Source organism: Panthera tigris, chromosome F3 (assembly GCF_018350195.1).
Source record: "Panthera tigris isolate Pti1 chromosome F3, P.tigris_Pti1_mat1.1, whole genome shotgun sequence".
NCBI classification, from domain to species: Eukaryota; Metazoa; Chordata; class Mammalia; order Carnivora; family Felidae; genus Panthera; species Panthera tigris.
Window position 1 is genome coordinate 22,794,699 of NC_056678.1, and position 22,634 is coordinate 22,817,332.

At 34.4% G+C, this 22,634-nt stretch overlaps 1 protein-coding gene across 1 annotated transcript in view; it reads right to left on the bottom strand.

Moving 5' to 3' along the window:
• Positions 1-22,634, bottom strand: part of HMCN1 (hemicentin 1) — a 464,244-nt gene that overhangs the window by 321,648 nt on the left and 119,962 nt on the right. The gene's annotated exons all lie outside the window — the stretch shown is intronic.

Here is a 22,634-nt window from a genome sequence, read left to right on the forward strand (position 1 = left end):
AACTATAGTAATTCTTGTTCTTCCCAGTGTAAGTTTGGTATCCTTTCTGTATATTATCTTTATATTTATAAATTCACTTAGTAAAATATCTTCACTCTTAAGAATGAATATTCTTTTCTAATATACTGAATTTGTAATTCCCTTAATTAACTTTTGCTCTTCTAGAATTCCTCAAGTTTTTCAGTTCTTGTGTCAAACAAGGATGACTACCAGACAAATATAAAATAAAGCCTTGTCCAAGGACAGTATTTTTCCATTGATTATTATAAATCATTTCTAATAATATATTAGTATAATATCAGTTCTTAACCATTAATATTCAGCTTTATACCATTTTAAGATTTTAGGGTTTCTGTTATTTATAACTGGCCTATTTTGTCACTTTATACCTAATAATTTGCATTGTCTCCCCCAGGTCAGTACTGTTGAGTCATTTAAAATAACAAATTTTATTCATTGCAGAATGACCATTATATGACATGATAAAGTAAAACAGCTCTGATTCTGAGATATCATGCCCTTGGCAGTTTCCTCCATTTGGTCTCCCATGGGTCCTCTATAAAACATTTTTTGCAAAGCACTACCTGCTTTCCAAAACAGACACAATGTTTAATTGATTGGCTTAGTAACCTGTTTCAGACACTTTCTTATCAATTTTGCTTCATGAGGGAGTACTGAGATAGGAATTATCCTCCCCAAAACAACTAAAACACTTGGCAATAGAGAAAACAGCTTCTTAAAATATGTAATCCAATGATAACAAAGGATTATGATCCTTAAGAGGTTACAAACAAATGAGATGAGCCTAAGATTTCTAGCTGGCGGCAAGTTCCAGCCTGGAAATCAAATTGAGCTGAGGAGACAGATATCTGAATTTGGAGATGCTGAAGCAATTCTTAAGAAAAGAATTATAGAGAAGAAAGAGCTATGAAGACAAAAAGAGCCAGATATTTCCACAGGAGGTCTCTTTAGTTTTTGTCTGAGTAACAATCTGCACCACGTATAAGATAAACCCCATGAGGACAAGAGACAACTACTTCCCACAGAAGGAAAAGTACTTGGGATAAATAAGATAAAAATTCCTAGAGATCACACAGGACCAGTGATTGCATGAGTTCTTTCTAGCCAGAGCAGAGAGGCCTTATTGAATTGATGGGGAAATTAGTGGAGACCACAGAAGGGCCATCCTTTATAAGTAAGACTAAATTATCACTGGACTAAAAGCATATTTTTACTCACTCTATAAGGGCTTAAAAACCAGCCACAAGGATCAACCAAATCCAGAAGTAACTCAACTCCCTGTCATATATAGTCTCATAATCTTAAAATTTATTCAACAAAATCCAACCCTCAACAGTATAAAGTTAATAATGTCTAGCCTATTATCCAAAATCACTAGACGTACAAAGAAGCAGGAAAACATAAACCATAACTAGTCAACTGAAATAGACAAAGAAATGACAGAAATCATAGAACTAGCGGACAACAATGTTAAAACACCTGCCATAAATACGCTCCACATGCTGAGGGATATAAAGGAAAACATGAACATAATGGGAAGAGAAACTTAAAAACGAACTTCTAAAAACAGAAATACAGTATCTAAAATAAAAAATATACTATATAGCATTAACAAAAGATTAAACACTGTAGAAGTGAAGATTAATGATCTGAAGAAATAGCAATAGAAACCATTCAAAAAAAAAAAAAAAAAAAAAAAAGAAACCATTCAAGATGATGCACAGAGATAAAAATTATTAAATAATATGAACAAAACCTCAATAATCTGTGGGTTGATATCAAATGGTATAAAATATATGTAATTGATATCCCAAAGGAGAACAAGAACAGAAAAAATATATTAAGATATAATGGCCAAAATATTTTCAAATTTGATAAAAGCTATAAATCCAGAGATCCAAAAGGTCAACAAAAACCAAGTAAGATAAACACCAAAAGAACTCCATAATAAAGCAGAGAAAAACAGATGACAAAGAGAAAATCTTAGCAATCAAAGAAGAGGCATATTACCCACAAATGAACAAATCTAAAAATAACTGCAGACTTCTCACAAAAACTAAGCAATCAGTGTTAGAAAAAAGAAAAGTCGACTTAGAATTCCATGTACAGCAAAGGCAAAATAACACTTCTTGAGGAAGGAAGGATGGAAGGGAGGAAGGAAGGAAGGAAGGAAGGAAAGGAAAGGAAAGGAAAAATGAAAAAGAAAAGCTGAAATATTTTGCCACCAGCAAACCTGCATCACAAGAAATATTAAAGGAAGCACCTCAGGCACCAAGAAAAAAAAATACCAAGTTGAAACTCAGATCTTCTCAAAGTAATAAAGTCAAAAATGGCATATGTAAGGATAATTATAAAATGCTATTTTAAAAATTTATTTAAAAGACAACTGACCATCTAAAACATTATATGTGAATAGCAATGTACTGTTTCATAATATATGCAGAAAAAATTAATCATGACAATGCACGAATGGATGAAAGGAGGGAAATGAAAATATACTGTCGTAAAAGTTATTTTTATAATATGGAAGGTTATATTACTGAAGGTACATTGTGATAAGTTAAAATTGATATTAAAGTTTAAATTAAGAACTATAAACATAAAACACTGAGCTATAGTTAATAAGTGGAAATTAAAGGAGACACAAAATATGCTCAATTAATGAAAAAGTGAACAGAAAAAAAAAGAAAAAAGCGTAACAAAGAACACATGGAACAAAAACAGACAGTAAGATGATATATTTAAGCCTATATGCACTGATAATTATATTAAATATCATGGTCTAAATACTCCAATGTTAAAAAAGAGAGTATCATTCAGGATACAAAAAGCAAGATCCAATCATATGCTGTCTACCAGAAACACACTTTAAATATAAAGACACTGATGGACTATGGGCAAAAGAATGACGAAAAAAAGATTTATTATGTAAACATTAAACATAAGCAAACTGGAATTGTTTTATTAACATAAGAAAAACTAGATTTCAGAAAAAGAAATATTACCAGCAACAAAAAAAGAGAGTTCAAAATGAGAAAGGGTCAATTCAACAAGAACATATAATAATTCTATACGTGTATGTATGCAATAACAGAAACTCAAATACATGAGGCAAGATATAACATAACTAAAAGATAGTAAACACATATACAATTAAATTTTGGCATTTCTTATGGTTAGAACAAGTAGACACCAAATAAGTAAGCATATAAATCTGGAAAATACTACCAGACAATTAGATCTAATTGACATTATAGAACACTTCAATCAACAAAAGAAAAACACACATTTTCAAGCGCGTGTGGATCTATGCCTCACTGTAAAACAAGCCTTAGCGATTTCAAAATAAAGTCATGCAAAGCATGGTTTTTGACTACAGTGGAATCATATTAGATATCTTTAAGAGAAAGGGATTTGGAAAATTTCCAAATATTTGGAAATGAAATAATATGCTACTAAATAATCCATGGATCAGGGGCATCTGGGTGGCTCAGTCGGTTAAACATCCAACTCTTGATTTCGGCTTAGGTCATGATCTCATGGTAGCGAGATTGAGTCCTGTGCCAGGCTCAATGTGGAGGGCAAAGCTTGCCTGGGATTCTCTTTCTCTCAAAATAAATAAATAAACTTTAAAAATAAATTAATTAACTCATGGATCAAAAAAGAAAGCACAAAAAAATTAGAAAATATTTCAAACTGAATAAAAATATACACAATAGATTCTAATTCCTGTAGTGCAGCTAAAGCAATGCTTACAGGAAAATTTATAGCATTAAATACTTATACCAAAAAACAAGTCTCAGAACAAAATAATAATCTACACTCCTACCTTCAGAAAATTGAATAGTAAGCTAAACACAAAGTAAGAAAGAACAGAAAACAATAAAACAGACAAAAAGAAAGATATCAATAAAACTCAAAGCTGTTTCCTTAAAATAAATTTTAAAATTTGATAGCCTTTTGGCCAGACTGATCAGACAAAAAAGAAGACAAACATAACCAATATCAAAAATAAAAGAAGTAGCATCCCTACTGATTCTCCAGACATTAAAAGGATAATATGGAAATATTACAAAAAACTTTGTCAATAAATTTAGTAACTAAGATGAAATGGGCAGTAATGAAAAAACTATATATCAATCTTATACAAACATCTTAGAAAACAGGAGTGGAGGGAAACCTGGCTGGCTCAGTCAATGGAGTGTGAAACTCTTGATCTCAGGGTTGTAAGTTCAAGCCTCACACTGGGTGTAGCAATTGCTTAAAAATAAAATCTTTAAAAACAACAACAAAATAGGAGTGGAAGCATTTCTTAATTCATTTTTCAAAACTCTAATTTCAAAGTCAGCAAAAACATTACAAGAATAATATCCCTTATGAAGTAGAAAACATCCTTAACAAAATTTTAGAAAATCAATAACGAAGGCAGCCTGATAAATTATAGGCAACAAGTTTGAACAGACACTTCACAAAAGAACATACACAAATGGCTAATAATCTCATGAAAAAAACATGTTCAACATCATTAATTACAAGAGGAATGTAAATTAAAACCACAATGAGATAAAAATAAACAACTATTAACTCTCCCTCTGCCCTCTCCCCTGCTCTCTCTAAAATAAATAAATTTTAAAAAGATTTTTTTAATGGGGCACTTAGGTGGTTCAGTCAGTTGAGCATCCAACTCTTGATTTTGGCTCAGATCATAATGTGAGGGTCAGGGGATCAAGGCCCACGTCAGCCTCTGTGCTGAGCTTGGAGCCTGCTCAAGATTCTCTCTCTCTCTCTGCCCCTCTCCCCTGCTTAGACTCTCTCTCTCTCTCTCTCTCTCTCTCTAAAAAAAATAAATTTTTAAAAATAACAACTATTAAGGGGCGCCTGGGTGGCTCAGTCGGTTGAGTGTCCGACTTCGGCTCAGGTCATGATTTCACAGTTTGTGAGTTCGACTCCGTGTCGGGCTCTGTGCTGACAGCTCAGAGCCTGGAGCCTGCTTTGGATTCTGTGTCTCCCTCTCTCTCTGCCCCTCCCCCGCTCATGCTCTGTCTCTGTCTCTGTCTCTGTCTCTGTCTCTCTCTCTCTCTCTCAAAAATAAATATTCAAAAAAAATTTAAAAAGTAACAAATACTAAAATGGCTAAAATTAAAGAGATTCATATTACCAACTATTAGCAACAATGGGGATCAACTGGCACTCATTCATCACTAGTGTAAATATCAAATGGTACAATCATTTGGAAAACAGCCTGGTAGTTTTTTTATAAACTAAAATATGTACTTGCATATGACCTGGTTACTCTTAATCATTCATCCAAGAGAAACAAAAACATATGTTTGCACAAAGAACCATATTGCAATGTTCAACACAACCCTAACCAAAGAAAACAAACCCTGGAAAACATTCAATTGTCTGACAACTGGGAAATGGTTAAATAAATGGTGGTATATCCATAAAATCAAACGTACTAAACAAAAAAGAATGATACGCATAACAATTTGGATGAATTTCAAAAATATCAAGCTGAGTGAAAAAAGCTAGACACCAAAGTTTCCATTTATGTGAAATTTTGGAAAAAATAAACTGATCAAGTGACAGAAAGTTGACAGGCTAAACGGCAAGGAAAAGAATTGACTGGAATAAGGCATGAGGGAAGGTCCAAGGGGCATGGAAATGTTCTATATTATGATTATGGAGGTGGTTACACAGGTGTATAAATTCATCAAAATTCATCAAAATGTACTTCATGCAAACTCCACATCAGCAATACTGGTTATAAAGTATTATGTGAATATATAATATGTATAGAAATACGATTAGTATCATAAGAATACAAAGATAAATATGTCATAAGTATGCTTTTTTGTGTTCATATGGGTAAAGTTGTAAATATATGTATATATATGTATATAAATGTATGCATGTGTATACACACACATATATATGTATGTATATATAAAAAAATATATATACACGTATACACACACTGTGATTCATTCATTCATTCATTGTTCAAAAAGAATAGTAACTGAACACCACAGTAGGATAAGATGCTAAAAGTGTTTAAGATAAAACCCCTGCCCCCAAGAACTCACAGCAACACCTATAATAGAGATCAGAGAAGCAAGAGAGTTTCAAGGAAGGAAAGATTAATTCAGGTGGGCCCAAGGATTCAAGCGGCAGCTAAGCAGAAGGAGGACACAACCTTTTGCCATCTTTGTAAATGCTCTCTCTCACAAGTTAAAAATAGCACATACTTTTTTTAGCCCTGACTTTTGTCAAATATGGGCACAGATTTTCTCCTGATAACCTCTTAAGAATTGACATTATAAATAATTATTTCTTATGACTGAAGACTCAAGCTGATGCTAGTGTTGGCATCAGAAAAAAAATTTCATAAAATAAACTTAGTTAATATTTCAATCCCCAAAACTAAATGTTATTGTTATCATTCTTTATGTTCTAATTTCTGAAGCGGAAAAGTAGTGACTTCCTGACTGGTGGTTTTACATAAATAAATACCAAACAATGTCATTTTTTTGTGGCAATCAACAGCCTACATCGTTAAATAAGTACTAGGGATATAATGTACAGCATGTTGATTATAGTTAATAATACTGTATTATATATTTGAAAGCTCTTAAGAAAGGGGATCTGGAAAGTTCTCATCACACGAAAAGATGTGTGACTACATGAAGTGACAGATGTTAAATAAACTTATTGTGGTGATCATTTTACAATATAGACAACAATTACATCATATACCATAAACTAATACATTAGAGGTCAATTATATCTCAATAAGACCATAAAAAGAAAACAACCCATATCAATGCTCTTCAAATTTCTTTTTTTTAACTGGACACATTCGTCAAATCAAATCTTAGGCAGAAATAAACATAGACAACAGGAAGCAGTAGGAGGGGAGTCCACCTCAGAGTCCCCAAGACCTACCCCAAACAAGCTCCATGAGGCACCGTTTAAAACTACTTAGCTGCATAATCAAAAAATAACATTATAACCAAAACACAACTGATTCCTTTCTTTGATATTGGCACAAGGACAATACATTCGTTTGCTTATTGTTCTTTTAGGTAGGGAATGATAAACTGTAAATGTTATTAGAGTTTATTCAATGAAGCTAGGCTCAGAGGGTCTCTCTCCAGATGGGAGTAAACTTTGCTTCCTTCATTCCACAGTTACATAAATCAACATATATTTGGAAAGTCTTCTATGGTCAATACAGCTAGCCAAGTAAATTTATGTGACCCTTAAAATAACAGTTAAAAACTAATCTTCTAAAACAAAAATAAGTTTAAACTTCCCCCAAAAAAGTCATGGAGTCTAACAAACCTTTAAATATGTAATAAATGGTTTTCCATTAGGATCCTAGACTTTTCTACATCTGTTTAGGCTAGAAATTTCTAAAAGAACAGTTCTCTTGTGAAATTCTGAATTTAACTTCCAGACCCCAGCTAAAAGAGGAAGTATAAGGAGTGAGTGAAATGAAAAAATACTAAGGGACTTATCCAAATATTTTTGAAGCTGCAAAAATATTCAGGGTAATTTTGGGGAAAAGTACAAATTGGTTTTTATTTTATAAAAACTGGCTATTCCTACTGTGTTTACTTTGGAAACCTCATCTGCAAATAAACTTCATTCTGTTTGATACTGTAGGTTGAATTCACAAATGACATTTGTCTAAATTCATTTATGGAGCATTATGTCCTGTTCTCCATTTCTAATAAAAATGGAGAACACTGTAAAACAAACAAAAACAAAAAGTCAAAAATCCAGGAAGCCAGGGTTAGGATACCTATTCATGTGACATTTATATTACCACAAAATAATTGAAATTCAAGGGAAGTTACTTGTTCCTAAGGAAAATATGAAAGTGAATTAAATTTATTAGCAAATCAAATTGGTCCTATTCATGATTTGCTTACTTAAATATATTCTGTAAGACAGCATTATTTCAGAAAAGTGTAAGTATTAGATATTCCTAATTGATCCACTGACTTCCTCCACTCCAACAGGCTATGTTAATGTAGATATTACTACAAAAAGTCCATCCTTGTTACATATCAATTAACTACATATAAAGTAAATCTGTTTAACAGGTTTCTAATAGTTTTATGATATATCTGCATATTTACTTTTTAAAAACTAGTCTTTAGGAAAATAAAGAATACCAAAACAGAGGAAAAGGATATTCTGTGGCAAAAACAACATGAACAACTAAATCTATATATGTAAAAAGAAGACAATGTCAGGCAATGAACACGCTAATTCAAATATGCCCCTTTGCCATAAGGATTATTTTGCCCTGATTATTTTGTGAAACAGCAGACACAAGAGAGGCTCTGAAAACAGAGTGGAAGTTACCTTTTTTAATAAGGGAAATTTACATTTACAAAGGAAATTTCCATTTGTGAGGGTATCTCCCTTCCCTGTTCCAAGAAGAGGATGTCTCTAAGTCACAAGAGACTCTTTTTAATGTAGAAGGCTCCACTTAAATCTGCATAACGAACTTTACCCTGGGTAACCTTGCTTTTCCTGGTCACCTTTCCAAAACTGGCCTCCCCTACCTCTTTCTTTCTTTTTCTTAAAGTAAAGGTGGCATTTAAGCCTGAATTTTAAACCATCTTGTAAAGTTACTAATTTTTCCCTGGGTATCCCTCATGTGTACATAAGGTATACAAGTTAAAATTTTTCTGCTTGTTTTTCTCTTATTAATCTGCCTGTTGCAAGCTGAGTCTTATAAGGGTAGAAGAAAAAAATCTTTTTCCCTCCCCACACTTCCAAGATTCCATTAAAGAAAGTTCCATGCTCTTGGCAGAAAGAAATAAGAGAAGGAACCCTCAACCCTGAGTCAGGGTACCTGAATCCTTGGTCATGCTCTGATTTAGAATCAGCATCCCAGCTTACATGGGACATCAATAAATTCTGATATAGGGCCTCCCTGTGCACAGTAAAACTATTAGCAAGACAATTCCTTTCTTCCTCAATTTTCTATGATTATCATAATTAATAGCAGACCTGAGATTTTATGTGAATGTGGAAATCAGTGTGGATTTCTCCTAGTCCAAATCTCAACTTTGTTCTACTTTTCAATTTTCATGTATTCAGTAAACAGATATTAAGTATCTACTAATTTATTATATGCTTGGCACTCTGATAGGCAGCAGAGATATAAAAACAAAAGCAGTTCTTGCTCAGGTGAAGTTTACAGCTTACTGTGGTAGATCCACTGTTACCATAATACAACATGATTATAAGATGAGAGAAGAACAAAGGAGAGGCACAGATTTGAGAATTCAGAGAGGGCCTTGAGGGAAATCAGATCCAACATGATTTTGAAGGATGAGAGGAAATTAGCCAGATAAATGAAGACGAGGGGTTGGTGGTTGGTTATTGGTGCACAGCCTGGAAAGTTTTCTGGGAAGAAGGAACAGCCAATCCAAAGTCTCAGAGGAGAAAACACTATGAACCAGGGGAACTAAGAAAAGTACATTAAAACTGAACTCACCGTGACTCACATCTACATTAAACTCTAGGATGATCCTCCAGGATGAAAGTACCCACAACTATCAGTCACTTTTTTATACTTTCTTCCAGATTCTGTTCTGTGTTTTCTCTCTATTAACCTAATTCTTTACTGTCTTTCTAACCCAAAGTTCTTCGCTGTGATTTCTAAAAACTCCATTCCATTGTTGGACCCTCTTATTCCCAGTCTTCATGAAAAATTCAAATTCCTATCCTCAAAAAAAAAAAAAGTCTCTCATCTGAACTAGTCTCTTCTCCAACAGCTCTCTTTAATGAAGGCTGCCCATTCTTCTAACCCCATATATCTTAGAGATTGGACCTGGAACAGCCTTCTCTTCCCTCACTCCTACTTGCCCCACCCTGAGGAAAATCCTGCTCCACTGAGACTTGTGCCATCCATCTTTATTGTTATGTTGCTGCTGTTCCTCATTTACTGAAGACTATGACACCTAGCCCACTGTCTTTCTCTCCATCCCATGTCTCGCTGTCACCTCAGTGCTTTCCACATTCACACAGACAACTGATCCAGTTTGCCAAACCCTGAATACTCTGACCTACTCACCTCCTGTAACCCTGATTATTGTTTCATTTCAGTCACAAACTTCCATGGCCACACTATGGAACCTGTCCTCAATGAGGGCTGTTCTAGACATCTCATTTTCTTACCATAATCTCCAAGTCCTCTAGTCCTTACTCAGTTGCTCCCTCTATAACCCTTCTGCATCATGAAAACATGTATTATATCTATTTTTTGATCAATATTGAATTCTTAAAGCCTAATACATAGTAAGTACGCCTCAATAATTTTTGTTGAATGCACAAATGGGTAAAGCAACAAATGAAGATATAAATAAATGAGAGAATGGTAGAGAAATAATTGAAAATGTCATATGGCCAAAGATAAATGAGACATTAGGTGAGGAAAGGATGGGTTGACTGAGAAGGCTAGTATGAAAATAGAATGGAAAATATTTTAATAGCCAACTGAATGTAAACAGCAGAAAAAGAGAAGGTATCAAGGATGACTGACTCAGGTCACTTATGCTGAGGTGACTGTAAGAAAAGTGGGAACATCAAGAGCAAAGGGTAACTCTAATGATGAACATGTCTAATGGGGGAGATTCTAACTTAGAATGGGCCATGTGGTAAGGTTAAGAGGACCAAAGAGAGCTGGAATACAGGACGAAAGTTGAGGAGGCAGTCAGGATTGGAGGTATGGACATTATCTGCACAGAGTAAAAGAAAATTAGTGAGATTCATTCATTCAAACATTTATATAATAACTATTAATTGAGCACATACTATGTGTCAAACACTGTTTTAGGCATAAACAATTGATAGGTAACATAATAGTAGGTAAACAGTAATGTTATCATAAATGAAGGTAATGGGAAGTATAACACAAAATGAGGAGTGTTATTTTAAATAATGCTATCAGGAAGAAGAAACAATGAAGTAGAGGTCTTAGTGAACTGAGAAAAGAAGCCATGCAGAGAAAGGAAGAAAAGACCGAATTATGATAGAAAGATAAAGAGGCTGGCCAAGGTTGAGAAACACAAACATTTAGAATAAGAGGAGGAAGAAGTACCAGCAACGTAAGCAGAAAAGGAATGGACATCTGTTGGGAACAACATCATATCATGGGTCCTTGGGGCGAAAGAGTTTGAAAAAAGTTCAAAATGCTCAACAGTGTCACATTTTACAAAGAATGAGGATGGAGGCAAAAGTCATTGGATGACACGAAGAGAACAATTCTAACTGGGTGGAGATAGTGAAAGTTAAAGACTACAGAATAAATAAATATGAGGGGAAAAAAGGAAATAAATGTCACTCAAGAAGATAAAGAAGAAAAGGTCTACTCTTGAGGAAGAAGCAAAATTTAGAAAGAGGAGTGTGGCTCTTCACTTCGCTTTTGCCTAGGAAAGACTTGATCTCTCTCCTCCTAGATTCCAGAATCTGACATCTGCAGACACCAGACCTATGTGTGATTCATCCTAGCGTCCCCAGAACACACAACACAGAGCCTTGCTTATGAATCTGTTCTGGAAGTATGTGGAGTGTATTTGAAATTTTCCTTTCTTTTTTTTTAAGTTTTTATTTAACTTCCAGTGAGTTAACATACAGTATAACATTACTTTTAGGTGTACAATTCAGTGATTCAGCATTTCCACACAACACCCAGTGCGCATCACAAGTGCCCTCTTCAAACCCCATCATCCATTTAACCCATCTGCCCACCTATGTCCCCTCTGGTAACCATCAGTTTGTTCTCCATAGTTAAGCATCTGTGTCTTGGTTTGCCTCTCTCTTTTTTCACTTTTGCTCATTTGTTTATAACAGCTTATGCTACAACAGCCAAATCACAGAAACAGCCCAAGTGGCCATCGATTCACGAATGGATAAAGAGGATGTGGGGTGTGGGGTGTGGGGTGTGTGTGTGTGTGTGTGTGTGTGATCTATGTGTTTATCATTTCTTGCAATGATAAAATAATATTGATCTACTGTGTTTATTTTATTTTTTTTAATGTTTATTCATTTTTGAGACAGAGAGAGACAGAGTATGAATGGGGGAGGGGCAGAGAGAGAGGGAGACACAGGATCGGAAGCAGGCTCCAGGCTCTGAGCCATCAGCCCAGAGCCCGACGCAGGGCTCGAACTCACGAACCGTGAGATCGTGACCTGAGCCGAAGTCGGATGCTCAACCGACTGAGCCACCCAGGCGCCCCCGATCTACTGTGTTTAGATCACACACACACACACACACACACACACACACACACACACACACATACATACATATATACACAATGGAATATTACTCAGCCAAAAAAAATGAATGAAATCTTGCCATTTGCGATGACATGGATGGAGCTAGACAGGATTATGCTAAGATACTGATAAGATTATGCTAAAATAAGTCAGTCAAAAAAGATAAATACCATATGATTTCACTCATATGGAATTTGAGAAACAAAACAAATGAAATTTTGTTTTTTTTAAGTGACAATGCCTTCACTCTTTTCCTTTATTTAAAAACATAATATATTCATTATTTTAAAAATAAGGCACATTAAAGAAAAAAATATTAAAATTACCTATAGTTATACTATCCAGTGATTGCCATCAACATTTTGGGTATGGCTTTTCCATTTTATTCTAGAAATATGCATATATATGTAAATAAATATCTTACCAGACATATAATTTTAACAACATCATTTTCAATAATAATTTTACTTGCTTTTTATTAATTATTTAAACTTTATCAAATTGAATTAATTTATTAATTTCATAAATATTATTTGAATGAACAATGGCCACATTTTCATAAACAGTTTCACTAATTCCTGGAAACTCTCTTCTTAATCACAGAAACTAATTTAAAAATTTTTTTTTAAATTTTTTTTTTCAACGTTTTTTATTTATTTTTGGGACAGAGAGAGACAGAGCATGAACGGGGGAGGGGCAGACAGAGAGGGAGACACAGAATCGGAAACAGGCTCCAGGCTCCGAGCCATCAGCCCAGAGCCTGACGCGGGGCTCGAACTCACGGACCGCGAGATCGTGACCTGGCTGAAGTCGGACGCTTAACCGACTGCACCATCCAGGCGCCCCAAAACTAATTTTAAAATTTTAAATGGTTTAACCATACCATGTATCTTTTTTCTAAGTTCATAATTTAAAAGTTGATAAAATAACCCAATGATGATACTTTTAAAGTAAATAAATTATTAGCACCTATTTTGAAAGGTTTTTTTTTCCATTTTATTTACTCATTCACTCACACCAAGCTGCTTAAATTATATGGTAAATGACCTTAACGTACTTCCCCCTAACCTCAGGGCCTTTAGCAAGAAGAGAAAAACCATTTATAATTTTTGTCACAAAGCCAAATCATAACCAAAATGTTACAAGGGAGGTCTCAAAAGTAGCTCATACCATCTCTCAAAAGACTTTACATTTATAACCCTATTACAGTTGGTTCATTCTAGGAATGCATAAGGAAACCTGGAAAATAAATGAAGCATGGACTCCTATTTCCATTTATTTACCGTAGGTCATAAATTTCTTAAATAAAACTTGCCTTACTTTGACTCTTAACTCTTCCATTTCCTCTTTGCTACTGCAGAATATAAAATAAAAATTAGATTGTCCCTGATGAATGTTTTTATTTATGCTGAGCAAAGTACAAATAAGGATAAATCATGAGATGTATTTAGCATTTACAACCTAATACCTTCAGGGAACTGCTTACCACTTTATTAGATATGCCTACTGTTTTCAAAGTTGCCTATGGATTTGTAGTATACAGAAGTATTTAAAATACAGTCTTTTCTTCACTCTTTGTATGTGAAAACCCTTAAACTGCTTTTCAAAAAACAAATTCATATGTGTTCTCCAAAGGTAGTAAGCTACTTTTAATTGATATAATTACTTTGTCAAAGGTATTAACCAAGACTTTTCTTGCAATGGTAAAATAATATTGATCTACTGTGTTTAGTACAAAAGTTATAACTTTTTCTTTCAGGAGAACAGTAATCATAATAGTAGGACTCCTGGATAGTCAACTGAGAAAAGAAAATTAAAAAACTATAAGCTCTTCTATGTCTAGAAATTAACAACAACCAATTACCTTGAGCCAGATTATTTAATTATCATAATTAAAGGAAAATACTAGCAGTAGGTACCTCTTAATCTGGAGAAAAGATGTAGTAGTCAGACCTTTTTATTTTTCCCCTTCTTTGATAGATAAAGACTGACCTTTGGTCTTCTGGGCACACAAATCTCTTGGTCAGCTAGGCCAACTGGCCTAGATATTCAGGCACCTTTGTATAAAGGAGAGGCTATGATTCTAAAATTCCTTTTCCCCAAGATTCAAAATTAGGTCCCTTTCAAAATGCTTTCAACAAAAGACCTCACTTGATTTTTACATATATAACAAAGAATTCTTGTTACATATGTCTTTAATAATCCCTGGTTTAGATGACTGAAACATAATTGCTTTCTTAATGATTTAAAATCTTTACAAATACAAACATACAAATACAATATTGTTTTGAAACAACAGGTATATAACCTCTTAACTGTATTAGTTCTCTTATTCTTTCTAAATTCCCATAAGATAATATGTACTCTGGTGTGTGTATGTATGTGTGTGTGTGTGTGTGTGTGCATGCGTGTGTGCATAGGCGCACATGTGTATGTGTGTGTGTGTACAAAGAAAGAAAGGCATACCTTTCACCATAGACACATGCCTCTCTACACAAAAAGTTTCAAAAGAAACCTTTAAAATTTAAATTGATAAAATATAAAAGGAAATATCCAAATTGTTGAGGCTCTGTGAAAATGACCCAATGGAATTTTATTTGCTTTTAACACTACAGATGTATTTCACTCCCTTGTGTTCCTTTGTGGATCCCAACAGGTGAACTCTTGAAGAGACTATAGTCAGTGACTTCAGTGATGATTAAGTTGTTTCAGTTTTGAATATCAAACACTTGGGACATTTTCCTTTCAATTCAAATCTTTAATCTCCACCATAACTCCAATAAAAATAAATCCCAAAATGGCAGAATAGATCATTTCTTTCAAGCCAGTTTGGACTGAATAAAATTTTTAATGACTTTGAGATTGACACCATAATGTTTTGATAGTTAAGACTCTTGCAAACCCAGAGTTAGCTATGCAAGTGATTGGCACCATTAAAGCTCACATCTCACGGTTGAAATCAACATTTTATTTCAGCTTCTAATCAAAATAGAGTCAACAACTGATGAATGGATAAAGAAGTTGTGGTTTATATATACAATGGAATACTACTTGGCAATAAGAAAGAATGAAATATGGCCTTTTGTAGCAATGTGGATGGAACTGGAGAGTGTTATGCTAAGTGAAATAAATCATAGAGAGAAAGATAGATACCATGTGTTTTTACTCTTATGTGGATCCTGAGAAACTTAACAGAAGACCATGGGGGAGGTGAAGGGGGAAAAAAAGGTTACAGAGAGGGAAGGAGACAAACCATAAGGGACTCTTAAAAACGGAGAATAAACTGAGGGTTGATGGGGGTGGGAGGGAGGGGAAAGTGGGTGATGGGCATTGGGGAGGGCACCTGTTGGGATGAGCACTGGGTGTTGTACAGAGACCAATTTGACAATAAATTTCATATTAAAAAAATAGAGTCAACTAAGAAAACAGTTTGTTTCTTTTTCTATTGTTATGGTTCTGTTGAATGCATGTAACCTAATCACTACCATCTGCCCTTAACACATCTTTCTTTTCTTTTCAGAAATATTCTTTCAGACATTTATATAAGCTTCTCTCTCCATTCTGTTTTCTAAATTTCACAAGTTTTGTTTTATAGATATGACTCCACTGCCTTCATAGAATACACTGCCATAGTTTGTACCTAGTGCGTCAACCAGTTCCCAGAGCCAATACATGAAACCATAAAATGGAAGACGGACATTCTCATTTTTTACAGGCTCATCCTTTTAAACAATGCATTCCCCACTTCCCATTCCCCACTGCTCCACATGACAGGAGGGCTCCACTTGACTCTTGGTATTTTCTGCCTAAGTAAGATTCTACTGAGAAAAGTCATCTTTTTCTTTTTTCCACTTGCAAAGAATATTATGTCCTATGCACAGTATCAATGTCATTTTTAAACACCGTTCACATGCTCAGAGGTCTGTAATAAATAATTTTTAAATAATAAACTAAGTATTTTATGTTTTATTTTTTCTAAGCAAATAGAAACAAAAAGTACACATGACTTCGTATAGCCATATCAGTAATTTAATTAATTAATGACTCCTAGGTGCCTTGGAGGGATAAGGTAACAATGTGACAGGAGTATGAGAGGTTCCCCACACACATTCATGAGGATAACATGTCAATCTTAGCATAATAGAAAAAGAAAGTATTCTACTGGAACTAGGATAAATATTCCTTTCTGGTGTATTTTTGGATGTAAAGACTTCATATCATTTTAAAGTATGAGCTCTGAGTTCTACACTTCATTTTCAACATTTAATTAGGTGAAGTCAAAGAATGAATAAGTGGAAACATTTACGCATTGTTTTCTAACATTTCCTGTAGTTTTCTAGAATGTTATAATTGTCTCTGATACATTTTCAAATTTCAGAGGAAACACCCGTTTCTACTTATTTTCAAGGTCAGCAGTAAGGTTATGTTTCTGAAATAACGTGTGGAATGAAACTCAGAATAAGGGAAAATAAAATGGCAGACACCTCACTCCAGAGTATTAATTGTTCAAAACTCTGGGTTTCAAAAAAAAAAAACAAAAAAAACCCTCTGGGTTTCAGAGTCTCATCATTAAGCTTTATGCAAAAAGCTCTTGGTCTGAATTGTAGTCACAAGGCATCTTTGGCCAAAGTGGCAGGAAGGGGTTTTGCTGAATTCACACTCCAGCAAAGTTAACAGTCTTTCTAATATCAGCATGAACCAGTGAAAATAAGCATAAAACTAGCAAGAGAAATATATCCAGTAATCTCTCATCTATGAGGCTTTTTTGTTGCCAGGATGTTAGGATTTTTCATAGATTAAGCGTAAGACTGTCACTTCACATACTATCATCTGATTCAGTCGTTCTCCACTTTGGTATTTATACAAAAGAAATGAAAGCATATGTCCATGCAAACACTTGTACATGAACGTTTATACAGCTTCATTTGGAAATTTTTCCAAAGAAGACATATAGATGGCCAACAGGTACATGAAAAAGTCTCAACATCACAAATCATTAGGGAAATGCAAATCAAAACCACAATGAGTTATCACTCCATAGCAGTCAGAATGGCTAGTACCCAAAAGACAAGAAATAACAAGGGTTGGCGAGGAGAAAAAAGAACCATCATGCACTGTTTGTAGGAATGTAAATTGGTGTAGGCACTGTGGAAAGCAATATGGGTGTTCCTCAAAAAGTTAAAAATAGAAATACCATATAGTCCAGTAATCCCACTACTGGACCCAAAGAAAATGAAAACACTAACTCAAATAAACCCCTATGCTTATTGAAGCATTATTTACAATAGCCAAGATAAGGAAACAACCCAAGTGTCCATCAATAGATGAATAAAGAAGATTTGACACACATATACACACGTTTGCACGCATGTGCACGCACACACACACTGGAATACTACTGAGCCATAAAAAAAGAATGATGTCTTGTCAATTGCAACAACATAGATGGACCTTGCAGGTATAATATTAAGTGAAAGAAGGCATTCACTTATATGTAAAATCTAAAAAGCAAAACCAATGAACAAACAAGCAAAAACAGACTCTTAAACACAGACAGCAAACTGGTAGTTGCCAAATGGGAGGTGGGTAGGGGAGTAGGTGAAACAGATAAAGGGACTTAAGAAGCAAAAGCTTCCAGTTATAAAATAAATAAGTCACAGAGATTAAAAGTACAACATAGGGAATATAGTCAATAATATTGTAATAATGCTGTATGGTTATAGATGACCACACTTATCGTGGTGAGCAATGAATAATGCATAGAATTTTCCAACCACTATATTATACACCTGAAACTAATATAACATTGTGTGCTAATTTTACTTAAAGAAATGCATCCTCCGATAAAAAAACAAAAGTGGAAATCACAGGCAGGGACTTATGGTGGTCAAGGGTATCATCTGAGGAGAAAGACTAAGTATGTCCCCTAAGTTCAATTTAACCTTGAGCAAGATGCTCTGCTTCCCTATGCTTCAGTTCCCTCATTCATGAATTGAGGTTTATGATCATGCTGTCTTCCTTACATGGTAAAGATTAAATGAAATAAAATTAAACTCTTATTGAATGGCCATATCAAGCACTCGACCATCTAAATTGATACTATTATTATTTTCTTAGCCTGAGAAAAGGAAAGAATCATGGGAGCCTTTCATGTCTAATAGAGAATGAGGAAAAGTCTGCCCGTTCCAAACAGAGCAGCACAGGAGCCTCTCCCAAAGAAAGCATTAAGTGCTGGAAGGACCGCTGGAATTAATACATCTTATACCAAAGACCTGCATGTTACATGATAAGATAGTCATTAAGGTTTACTGAGAGACTTCCAAATATCATCATTTATGTCCTTCAAAAAATATAAATTAGTTGACAATGATTCCTTTATTTAATAAAACTCCCTTCTGATATAATACAGCCAGCATTACTTTCAAGTAGGGTGTTACACCAATCCATAGGGCCAGGATGTCCAGGTGGAAGGTTTTTTGTAGGAGGATAGGGAGAGAGAGGAGGAGAGTGTTTGGAGACGTGAACTGGGAGAGGTAAGGAAAAAGAATGGGGAAATTCAGAACAAGTAAATCATCCAATTAACAATGGATCTTTCACATTAGCTTCTTTGACGCAAGAATATAACATCTGTGGGTAACTTTGAGATTTCAAACTTGGACGTTTCTTATACCTAAGGAAGCATTAATTAGATCCATTGATAATAACCCAGTTTACAAAGAAATGGACGAGTAAGACTATTTAGTTCCTTTTTCAACTTCAAAGGTGAATTAAGTACATCCTTGAGATGTGTCTTAACTTGTGTTTCCAAAATGTAATACCGTATGATGATTTATAGACTGATGCTTGGCAAATAATTTCTTCACTTTGGTTTCTTTTATGTTAAATAAAGATGAAAGATACTCTACTTAATTATTATTTAAAAAAAAAGAAGAAGAAAGCGGAAACTTCAAGTTATCTCAAGAGAAAGTTGATACAAAAAATATCCCACTAGGTTAGGAAATTGATGAACTATAGAGGATAAAGCATAATATTTCACAATTTTCATTAGAAATAAGAGATGAAAAATCACTTTTGAGTAAAATGTAAGGACTAAGCACACATGTGGCCCTCCTGCAGTTCTCACGTATGTTAAATGTGCAGCTATCACTGTATCATCAATTTTTCCCAGAGTTGTTTATGTTTATATAATAGAATTTGGAGCAATGAGAAAAGAAAAATGGCTAAATTATATGCGAAAAATTCTGCAAATCCAATTTTAACTCTGTCACTCTGCTTTTTGTTAACAAAATCTTCTACCTTGGTGGCTTTCTTTAAGGAAAGCATTGGCATATACAGTTTCCAGTAACCCCTTCACAGTATCTTTCCTCACACAGGAAATAAAAAAAACAAAAACATCTCTCCAGCCTTTTCCCATTTGAGTAAATGTATTTCCTAGCAATAGCTAGCCATCTGGTTTCTAAAAAACATAGGGGCACAATTTCTCCACTTTGAAAGCAAAATAACATTGTGAGGATTATAAAAATACTAGTTAACATTTATTGGGCACTTACTTACCCTGTACCAGAACTTGTTTGAAACATTTTACACGCATTATCTTATCTAATCTTATAATAACTTCCCAAAATGGATAAGTCTGTTCTCCCTGTTTTACAAATTAGGAAAGTGGAGTTTAAAGAGACCATGCCATGAAGGAATATAGAATTCTTTTCATTTGGGATACATTTATCTTTAGGTAACTGAATACTCGCTTCCAATTGGCTTAAGCAAAACGGTCATTTCCTTAACTCTGGAGGCTTAGCAGTAGGATGGGATTGAGTGTTGACTTAACCCACAGGCTTTGGATTTTCTTAGCTTCTTACTCTCCCTTACATTTGTTTAATTCCCAGAATTATATGAAGATGCCTGCATCAGGTCTGGGATTCACATCCATACAGGATAATATCTAGAAGAGAATTTTTTCAAGATGACTCCAGTTAAATTCCTCTTGAGTCTCAAGTGGCCCAAAGTAGATGAGATGATCTTTCTTGAACCAGATGGTGAGGGGGTTGGGATTCCCATGATGGACAGCTAAATTAAGTCTCACCCTGTTGGCTTCAAACTTCAATTTATAAAAATGGACAATTTTAGCAATGCTTCTCTTTAGTCCTATTCTGCCTAGCTAAATTTCAAGGTCAAAATATCAGCGGGCTAAATTTCTGTTATATACCTGTATCTATAATTTTCAGCAATTTATATCAAGTTTTCATAAATTGTTATTCTTGTAAATTACTTGGTAATTGTCAGAATTGTTAAAAAGTATTAGGACTACAAAAATTATGCATCACACCATTTATTTAATAACTAAAGTGTGTATCTTTGTAGGGCTTATTTTTTCCATTTAAGACAACAATATTTTCAATTTTGTGTTAGTCCATTTTCCCTGGGTATGTGGATATAAATGGGAGTTACATTTATGAGACCCACCATGTTATTTTCTAGCTCTGGGGCCCAACTCCTAATAAAGTCCTATGGTTCTCCCTAAAAGTTCATCCAATTCGTTTTGGGAAGCTCCAAGTTGTGCCTGACTACTCACAGGTTTGAACTATTCTTTCAAATGCCCGAAGTGCCAGCCATGTCTCTTCTCGCCTATTCTCTTCTCTAGCACTTTCTGCCAGAACCACCATGTCCACTGGGAATGGCATCTTCTGCCCCATTTTTCTGCAGAAGACCACTGTCACTTTTAATCTGGAACTTCACAACACCCAAAGCAGGTGGTGTCCTCACTGATGCAAGAGAAAGCAGTACTCTCCTTACTTATACCCTCTACTTTGCGCTCATGATATTGACTGTACCCCAGAGTGTTATACAATTCCAGATTAAAAACAACTACAAGAGGGCTTTCCTTCACATTAAGGTCAAACATAGCCAATGGGATGGGACAAGAAATCCAGGTCCTGGGGGTTCCTGGGTGGCTCAGTTGGTTAAGTGGCCGACTTCGGTTCAGGTCAGGATCTCACAGTTTGTGAGTTGGAGCCCTGGGTCAGGTGGGCTATGTGCTGACTGCTCTGAGCCTGGAGCCTACTTCGGATTCTGTGTGTCCCTCTCTCTCTGACCCTTCCCCACTCACACTCTGTGTGTGTCTCTTTCTCAAAAATAAATAAACATTAAAAAAAAATTAAAGAAACCCAGGTCCTATGAAAGTCTTGTACTCTTCCCCAATTCTTTTCTTTCTAGGTTCCCAAATTCTCATGCAAATGTTCATACAAATAACTGCTAAAGGATTCCCCTGTAGTTGTCAGACCCTGCCCAGGCATTTCAGAATCTCTATCATGGACACAATATGGACTCAAGCCATAACCTTCTTAAGGCTGTTTCTTCCAACAAAAGACTTTTTACACTAAAATAACCTTCCAAGTTTGTATACCATATGCTGATAAAAATATTTTTGCTAGATATTATTCTAGAAATTTGCAATGCCCTATTATTTCCACCATGATGTAATAAGAATTCTTTAGGTATAAGAATAATTACTGAACCATTTCATTCAAGACTCAAAGGAATCTGTTATGAAATTAATAGAACTTGTTTGGATAACAGTAACCACATCAATCAAATGTGAATTGTGCCTACATAAAACCTTATCTTAGTACTGGCATGCTCCTAGAAACTTAAATGGAAGATAGATAGATAGATAGATAGATAGATAGATGGATAGATAAATAAATAAATAAATAAATAAATAAATAAATAAATAAATAAATTCTTACCATAGTGAGGCCACAACAAGGTAACAGAAAGGAGAAAGAATTGTGACAGACGTATCTCAAACGCTTTTTTAGAAAATACCAAGATTTTCTTAGTATGTAAGTTATAGATTTTATTACCATAAAAAATTTTAGTTACTACATAAGTTACTTACTTATAGTTTTTTTTACTTTTAATCTTAGAGATTAACATCATTAGAATTTTGCTCGATAACTTTTTCATATTCGACTTCAGTAAACCATCACCCCTTATTTTACCAATTATTCAAAAGCTGTGCATCAGAAATACAAATTGACTTTACTAAACAAGATCTACAAAAATTTTCAATTCCTGTTGAATAAATTTTAAATACATTTATGCTTAAATCTAAATAATACATCACTATAGAATACAATGTATAAACTAATACTATACAAATCTATGCTTCTCCACATTGGTTTAATACTTTTATTGACCTGTGGACTAGGGCGGGGAACAAAAATCTCTTTGCAAACTGTTCTTGAAATCGTATCTGTCACAATTAGGTCAGCCTAACTAATTATGGTAATGTAGTTAATAAT